This window comes from Podarcis bocagei (assembly GCF_964188305.1).
Source record: "Podarcis bocagei genome assembly, chromosome: 1".
NCBI lineage: Eukaryota > Metazoa > Chordata > Lepidosauria > Squamata > Lacertidae > Podarcis > Podarcis bocagei.
The window spans coordinates 127162368-127171806 of NC_138125.1; the positions used below are offsets into that span (position 1 = coordinate 127162368).

The following is a 9439-nucleotide window of genomic DNA, read 5'->3' on the forward strand; positions in this document are numbered from 1 at the left end:
CTGCGAAGTTCCCTTGTGTAACCTTTTTTTTTCTGAGGTTGTCGTTGATTTCTTGTTGTTTGATCTTGTGGTGTCTAGTGTCACTGGCTTTGGCCACAATAAAACTTGAACTTGAACTTGCTGTCTCCCAGGAAATTCTATTCTAGCCTCCCCACCCTTAGTGCTCCATTTTTCTCCTTCCAATGGACAGCCAACATTCTATGGTTGTCGATTGTATGCAGTCTTCATTGGACTGTTTTGGGGGTTTCACCACCTCTTAGGATTTCCACACACACAGAGACACCCAAAAAATGTTTGTTAGACTTCTGCAAACGTTCTGCAGATAATGGTTCCATAGATGGCAGCACTTAAGGTGATGCAATCTAGCAAGGAGAAGAGCAACCATGTGTAAATGTCATGTCCTTCCTCTTATGTGTGGGAGCTCTGGAAGCATGCAAGGATTTTTTAAATAATAATAATAATAATAATAATAATAATAATAATAATAATAATAATTTATTTATTTATACCCTGCCCATCTGGCTGGGTTTCCCCAGCCACTCTGGGTGACTCCCAAAAGAATATTAAAAACACGATAAAACATCAAAAATTTCCCTAAACAGGGTTTCCTTCAGATGTCTTCTAAAAGTCAGGGAATGTAGATACAGTTTTTAAAATGCTTAATACATGCTTCTGTTGTCTGGCCCCAATTCAGTACAAGTTAGTGACAACTTCTCCTCCTCGCCCCATTAGTTTTGTTGGACTTCAGATTAGTCAGATTAGACCTTCCGTGTTTTATATCAATGCACTTCATGGAAGTGAGGAAGACAAAGAAGAAATGTGTGTTCACGTGTAGCTGAGAATGCAACCCAAATGGTTTGTGGTGAGCAGACTTAGGGGAACACTTGTAAGCTGAATCGTAAGCCGTCATCACCCCCAGTTACCACGAAGTCGCTAGTTGTGTGGAGCTGGGTATGTTTAGCCTGGAAAAGAGGAGACTGGGAGGAGATATGGTAGCCATCTTCAAATATCTCAAGGGCTGTCACATGGAAGAGAGAACAAGCTTGCTTTCTCCTGCTCTGGGGAGAAGGACTCAAACCAATGACTTCAAGTTACAAGTAAGGAGATTCTCATAAACATCTGGAATAACTTTCTGACGGTAAGAGCTATTCAACAGTGGAGCAGTCTCCTTCAGAAGGTGGTGGACTCTCCTTCCTTGGATGTTTTTAAGCAGAGGTTGGGTGGGCATGTGTAATGGATGCATTAGCTGAAATTCCTGAATTGCAGGGAGTTGGACTAGATGACCCTCGGTGTCCCTTTCAACTCTATAATTCTATGATAATTGGATGTGATGAAATAGGGCAGTGCTAAGGAGGACTACTCTTCTATTTGTTGATGGAATGTGGATTAATTTGCTCACTCTTGACAAGGAACACCTTCCCTGTTGAACGGCAATTCTTGGCCCAACAACGTAAGTAAATTTGGCTGTGAAACTTTCCCTGTCTTCGAAGCAGATGTTGTAAATCCATTGACAGGTATAAAGTATTCCTGCTTTACATGCAAGGCAACCCTATTATCAGTGCAATTTGGCTGCCACTGCCCTGGGGCTCTCACCAGTGAAGGTTGTCAAAAGAAGGATGCTATCCTGCCCAGCCAATGTAACCGGAGGATAGGATTATGTTTCCTATTTCGTATGAGAAACAAGCCCCTAAAATAACCTAAAGAATTTTCTTTCTATATCAGAACAGTGCAAGCCAATAGGGAACATCAAGATGAAATCAAGCTTCAATTATAAATCATAAATCATAGCACAATATGAATCATGTTACACTAAGAGGGATATTATGGACCGTGAGATCCAACCCAAAATAGTTTTTAATGAGACTTTTTACAAAAGCCAACTGCAGGTGGTAAGAAGGGAAGCTTTTTTAAAGATCCAAGTTCTCTGCTGGCTGTAAAATAGGGTGTATTCTTCTAATCAACATTACAAATGGGTCTAATTAATTTTATAATTAACCTTAATAATTTAAAGAAAAATTGGTGACCTTCATTCAGACTGCTCAGAATTGAGTTTCTGATTATAAGCAAATTCATTTTAGGTAATAAGGACAATAAGTCCCAAATGTTGGTGTTATAAAGTAAAAATTAATTAGCACATGCAAATGAAGTATTACTTTTATTACAAAATGTTGTCACTCTAAACTATTCCCCCCCCCCTTGTGGTTCTATTTCTGTACTACCTTGCAAGCCATGTGGCAATATATGCAAAATACATAAAATGAATCCAGTATATGATGATGATGATGGTGGTGATGATGATGCCGCCATTGAAAAAAGAATCACCACAATTTAACTGCATGTGTGTGGAAGCAGATTTGCTCAGACAAAAGCAGCAGCAAGAAGACTAGAGTTGGCCTTGGATTGTGATATTTGCCCCTTTGGCTAGTAACCAGATCTCCTGAAGTCATCAAAACTTGATCTCTTAGAGCAGGGCTGTCCAACTTCCAAGAGATTGTGATCTACTCCCACTATAAAAAAAAAACCTGGCAGTGATCTACCCATTGGATTGACCAAATTATTGTTGTTGAGCTTTTTTTAGGGAGCCAGACATCCCACAATCGACAAATGGATCACGATTGACCTATTGGACAGGCCTGTGGCCTGCCTTAAAGAAGCTGGCTCCACTGTGCTCCAGTGTGTCCCACCAAAAGTGAATCTGCAGTGAGCCCCAGACAGCATACCTATGTTTATACCCCAGATGAAGAGAGGAATATTTCACACTCCTCCACCAACTGACCCTCCTTGACCCCCCCTTATTTGTCACCCCCCCACACACACAAAGCACTTCCTATCAGAAGAAGAACAAGTGCCACCAATGGCACACACACCCTCCACCTGATAAAACCCCTTAATTTTATTTTATTTTATACCTTGGTAGGTTTATAAAAAGTAAACACAGAGACACACTGATAAATAAATTTTAGAAAAGGGCAAGATTACAGTAGATGTGGCTGAAGCTTCCTGCTGCTGTCGGCTTTGCTTTGTAGGGAAAGATATTTAAAGAAAGAAGTACTAATTTTGTGCTATAGTTGTGCTTCTAGGCTGAGATATATACATTGTTCCTGCCAGTACCTGGTATACTGTTTAGACTTAAGAGGAGATATAAGCACGTTCAGATTTCCGAAGTACCTCCCACTGACCTACCCCACCTCCTAAAATAGCCTCCTCTCTTACACATCTTCAGCAGTACAAAAATAGCAAGTGATGCTCCACACATCGTGGAGGTAAATGCTAATGACTGCCAACCATGCATAGGCACAGAGGTTAACTGAAAAGTTGGTAACTCAACAACGCTCTTTCCATGTGGCTTGCAGGTGTCACCAATTATTTATCATTTATTAAAATTGTAGAGCGCCCTTCATCCATAGATCTTGGGGCGGTTCACACAACATAAGCATACAATATGAAAACAGGAAATACATGATAAAAATAATAATGAAAAAACTCACAAACTAATAACCCCCTCCACTCCCTTCCTGTTGTAAAGGAGTCAACATGTCTGTGAAGATGTGCAAAGGAATTTGCTGACACAGATAGGTAAACCTATGGCCTTGTTCTTCATCAGTTCTTGCCTGTGATGTTGGTTTTGCTCTGTCCAATAAGGCCATTGCCTAGTTACCCAATTGCAACTCTGCTTGTTATCTGACAGAAGTCTGTGATCACTGCTGAGAGGAATGTACTGGTATCTGAATTCTTCAGCTCAGTGTCCTACCCCCAAAGCAGTGGCTTCTCTTCTGTAAATCTCTGCTCATGTAGGCCGGTCATGGTCACTTTCTGCAGCAAAGGTCAGCCCAGAGCAGCTGGTCCCCTCCGCCAGTGCCAGGCCAGGCTGGGGTCTCCTCCGTCTACTACGGAGGGGCCGTCCCGGCGTGACCTCCAGCGTTGCAGGTGCCTGGGAGCGGGCCATCAGGGACTGGCAGGAGGACAGAGCCAATGCTGAATTTACGTTTGTGTGTGTGTGCCTGGCACTCAGCGAACCTCCTTTCCACATAAATATGTTTAGAATCAGAATATTATTTCATGAAATCAAACCCAGGGAGTATCTTCTTTTTAAAAAGGTACTAAGTCTGAAAGAGAAGCGGGTGGCACTGTGGGTTAAACCACAGAGCCTAGGACTTGCCGATCAGAAGGTTGGCGGTTCGAATCCCTGCAACGGAGTGAGCGCCCGTTGTTCGGTCCCTGCTCCTGCCAACCTAGCAGTTTGAAAGCACGTCACAGTGCAAGTAGATACCGTATTTTTCGCTCTATGAGACGCACCAGACCACAAGACGCTCCTAGATTTTGGAGGAGGAAAACAAGAAAAAAAATATTCTGAATCGCAGAAGCCAGAACAGCAAGAGGGATCGCTACGCAGTGAAAGCAGCAATCCCTCTTGCTGTTCTGGCTTCTGGGATAGCTGCGCAGCCTGCATTTGCTCCATAAGACGCACACACATTTCCCCTTACTTTTTAGGAGGAAAAAAGTGAGTCTTATAGAGCAAAAAATACGTTAAATAGGTACTGCTCCCACGGGAAGGTAAACAGCGTTTCCGTGCTCTGCTCTGGTTCACTAGAAGCGGCTTAGTCATGCTGGCCACATGACCCGGAAGCTGTATGCCAGCTCCCTCAGCCTATAGAGCGAGATGAGTGCCACAACCCCAGAGTCGGGCACGACCGGACCTAATGGTCAGGGGTCCCTTTAGCTTTAAATCTGAAAACCTCTACCTCTATTGCTTAAGGGAAACAGTAAGAAATTAGTGAGAGCAGTTGATTTATAACCCTCCGGCATCTGGCATTTTTATTGTCTCATGCCCTTTTGTGCCAATGCCCTATGATTTGACTCACCTGAAGTGGCCTACAGGTTACTGTAGCTAGGCAAGCATTGATTATAAGCTCGTAGGGTCAGAGTTAATTTAACTGTTTCTTCTGGAACAATGTCTCTCTTTGACACTCTTAAGCTTGAGATCTCTTGAACAAACGAAGCAAGGGCTCCAAAGGACAGGACATCACTTGAGCTCAGATCTCAGTGATAACTAAGAAGCAGGATAAATGCCAAGAAAGGCAGGTGGTAGGATTGCCTCTTGCTAGTGGGGATGGAGGAAGAGAATTTCAGGGCAGCCTTTCCCATCCTGATGCCTTTTGGAGACTTTTGACTACAACTCCCCATCAGTCCCAGCCAGCGTGGCCAATGAGCAAGGATATGGACATTGCCATTCAAACCATCTTGTTGTTGTTTAGTCGTTTAGTCGTGTCCGACTCTTCGTGACCCCATGGACCAGAGCACGCCAGGCACTCCTGTCTTCCCCTGCCTCCCGCAGTTTGGTCAAACTCATGCTGGTAGCTTCGAGAACACTGTCCAACCATCTCGTCCTCTGTTGTCCCCTTCTCCTTGTGCCCTCCATCTTTCCCAGCACCAGGGTTTTTTCCAGGGAGTCTTCTCTTCTCATGAGGTGGCCAAAGTGCTAGAGCCTCAGCTTCACGATCTGTCCTTCCAGTGAGCACTCAGGGCTGATTTCCTTAAGAATGGATAAGTTTGATCTTCTTGCAGTCCATGGGACTCTCAAGAGTCTCCTCCAACACCATAATTCAAAAGCATCAATTCTTTGGCGGTCTGCCTTCTTTATGGTCCAGCTCTCACTTCCAAACCATCTTAGGAATGTCAGATTGGGGGTGTCCAGTTTAAGACAACAATGCTAGCTTGCTTGTTATATAATATTTTCTAACCAGCTGCAAAGAAAAATGCATGATGATTTGAAGAACCTCGGTTTCTAGCACCACCATCTTAATATCCAGCTATCACCACTACCTTTTGGAATACAGGAAGCTCCTTTATCCCAGGTCAACCAGTTGGTCCAGTTACGCCACCATGGTCTGCTATGACCAGCAGTGGTTCTGCAGGACCAGCCCTTAGTGGTGGGGCATCTGAAGATCCCTGGCATCTCCAGTTATTGCTGGGAGGGAACCCAGCCTGAAATCGTGGATATCTGCTACCATTCTGTGAAGGCAATGCTGGGCTAGATGGAGTAATGGTCTGACACAGTATAAGGCAGTATCAATAATATGTCCTGATGTTCCAGACTGTTTCTGGCAGAGATTGTTCTCATCACCTGCTCCCTGTTAACTGGAGCTACTCCTGACAGAACCTGGGGGTGTCTACATGCAAAGCACATTCTCCGCCAGTGACCAACAGTTCCTCTCCAGAGATACCATATCTGAAGAAGTGTGCATGCACACGAAAGCTTATACCTAGAACAAACTTAGTTGGTCTCTAAAGTGCTACTGGACTATTTATTATTATTATTATTATTATTATTTCAACTGCGTCAGACCAACACAGCTACCTACCTGAACCTCCAGAGATACATAGGTGTGATGTTATAGAGTGGCTGCAGGATCCCACTATGAACTCACATACACATTCCAACTTAGTACTAAAAACACAAGAGGCAGAAGGGGATATAGTATACCCTCCAACACTTCTCCGATGGAAATAGAGACACCCTACAATACCTTCCAACATTTCTCTGATGAAAATAGGGACGTCCTAAGGAAAAGCGGGGAGACGCAGGTGGCGCCGTGGTCTAAACCACAGAGCCTAGGGCTTGATGATCAGAAGGTCGGCGGTTTGAATCTCTGTGACGGGGTGAGCTCCCGTTGTTCGGTCCCTGCTCCATGCCAACCTAGCAGTTCGAAAGCACGTCAAAGTGCAAGTAGATAAATAGGTACCGCTCCGGCGGGAAGGTAAACAGTGTTTCCATGCACTGCTCTGGTTTCGCCAGAAGCAGCTTAGTCATGCTGGCCACATGACCTGGAAGCTGTACACCGGCTCCCTTGGCCAATAAAGCGAGATGAGCGCCACAACCCCAGAGTTGTCCGAGACTGGACTTAATGGTCAGAAAAAGCGGGACATTCCAGCATCAAATCAGAAACTATGATGGCTTCTGTAAATCTGGGACTGTCCCTGGAAAATAGGGACACTTGGAGGGAATGCTCCGGGGGGGGGGTGGTCCTTATATCTTGTATGTTCCCCAGTCCTGTTTTTAGAATGAAGTTACTAAAATCAAGGTGAGTCGAGGTGTCAGCCTAGTGGATTTTGTTAAGTGACCTCTGACCTTCTCTCTCCCCCCTCCTCAATAATTCTAACACTGTTAAACCCCAGTTGCTCCTTAGATTTCTATTACAGGTTTTTCTGACTCTGAATACGATATAGTAAAATGGAAATGAAGGTCAGGCAGTTAATCAGTAAGTCTAATTTACAGCCTCTTACCTAACCAGAATAACCGTCCCCTGCCATAAAGAGGTACTAAGTCAATCCTTTCAGCTATTTCTTCCTTTTGGTTGCTAAATTCCTTCTAATTTGTCAGCATTACCATGAACAAATTGCATTACTCAGATTCAAATAAGTATTTCAAACAGAGCTTCATCAAGGTCATCCTAACCCAATCTCGCCAGAAAGATTCTGTCTCATATTTCTGTTTAATGTCATGTCCATCACAGGGGAGACCTGTTCTTAAAAATTCATTAAATCAGACATAAGGCTTCTATCTTTTCATTTGCTTTTCACTCTCAAAATAGATTTTGTTTATTTTAAATATAAACTTGGTTGAGAGCCCAGGTCAACAAAGAGATATTTCATTTGATTGCAAAAGAGCTCAAGATCATAATCATAGGTCTGATCTGTTATCACCCTGTCTTCTCTAAGTCACAGGCCAATTTGCTGGAAAAAGTTCTCCTGCATAAATGTTCCACAGCTGAGATGTTTGTCTTGTGCCCCTGTGAATTATATAAAGATCTGAGCTGCAATTTTTCAGAAGACACGTTTTCTGAGAAGATGGCTGAAACTTTTTCTCTCTCTTTTTCACCCTCCTAGAAAAAGGCTTCACAGAATTTACTCCAAATATTCTCCACAATTCCTCACACATACAGCCACCCAGAAGCATGGAAGACATCATGGAAGATGGAAATTCTGTGGAGTCAGTGGTTGTGCAATAGCAGCCAGGGAACATTTCCAGTCCTATCTGGCAGGGCCAGTACACCTATGAGGCAGGCTGAGGCAGCTGTCTCAGGTGGTGGAATGCCAAAAGGTGGTTCCTCTACTACCAGTGATCTCTCATGAGATCTCACTGAAATTTTGAGACACACCACCCCTGGAGATACCAGGGATTGAACTTGGGTCTCCTGCATGCAAAACAGATATTCTTATCACTGATGTGTGGCCCTTTCCAGATTGCACAGTCCTCCTTTTCACTGTTGCTGGGCATGCGATTAGCAGGCAGTGTCATGGGCTGGCTGGATACTGAGGAGTGGTGTGAGACACCAGCTGGGGAACCCCCAAGGGAACCACCAGGGAAACCAGGCTCAGAGCCAGGGCACTGGTGGTGGGACAGCAATGAGTGGTCAAAGGGAGAAGAGGGAGCAGACTTAGAGGAAGAGGTGTCAGAAGCTGAAGAGGTAACAGGGTTTAGTGAGCAGGAAGAGGCCGTGGCAGAGAGCAGTCCAGAATCAAAGGCAGAAGCAGAAGCTGGTGAGGAGGGGAGGTCATGAGACAGCAGGGAGGCAGGCTGTTGAAGAAGCCAGAGAGTCTCCTCCTCCCTGCTGTGACCAGTTCCCCTCCCCGCTGCTCTCCCAGAACATGAAGAGGGATGAAGAGAATGAAGCAAAGAGAGACAAGACGAAGGAGCCTCAGGTTGCTGGGGAAGGACCCGGGGCCGGAGGAGCTTTAGAGAGCAGTAGAAGGCAGAGATCTTCGGTCCTTGCAACTGCTTCATTGGGGCAAGACCTACTTGGAAGAGTTGCTGTGATCACTAGGCCTGAGCTGTTTTGTTTCTTTGAATAAGGAGTTAACCACAGACACCTTGTGAGTTATTCCTGACCTGCTCCTGACTCCCACCTTAAGTATGCTGTATATATGAATATACTTAATGCATAAGGGAGTTCATCTGACCACCCCCGCCACATTCACACACTTTTCCACATCAAAACATTGCCTTTTCAGAATGGTACCTAGGTTGCCCCCCCCCCCATCTCTTTCCATATAAATCGCACACTGGAGTCGTATTCCTGAGGGAAAGAACAACCCTCCATTACTGTATGTTAACCACTCAAGATAAGTATGTGGGATGCTTGCAAGAGTGTGGCATCATTTAACGGCATAGTTTGCTAAATGGGAAAAATTGGCCGAAGCAAAGAGATGCCAAATGAAGAGAAATGACAGTTCTTAAAAGATGGTTACATGGCAGATCTGTTCCTAATAAATAAGCCACGTATCAAGTGTAGTGGATATATTTGCACAAACCCTGATACATATACTTCTATATATCACAAGAATTGCCTGGTGAGCAAGAGATATAAATCATCGTTTTATGGGAGATCCAAGAAGGAATTACCTCCCATGATTTAAACTGCATGTCAATAGGAAAGAA

The 9439-nt window shown here is 44.3% G+C and overlaps 1 long non-coding RNA gene across 1 annotated transcript in view; it reads left to right on the plus strand.

Moving 5' to 3' along the window:
- LOC308582155 overlaps positions 1-2699 on the plus strand; it is a 123432-nt gene extending 120733 nt beyond the window's left edge. The window contains exon 5 of the long non-coding RNA XR_014005523.1: positions 2579-2699. This is a non-coding gene — a long non-coding RNA (uncharacterized lncRNA). The remainder of the gene's footprint in view (positions 1-2578) is intronic.
- The last annotated feature ends 6740 nt before the right edge of the window (positions 2700-9439 follow it).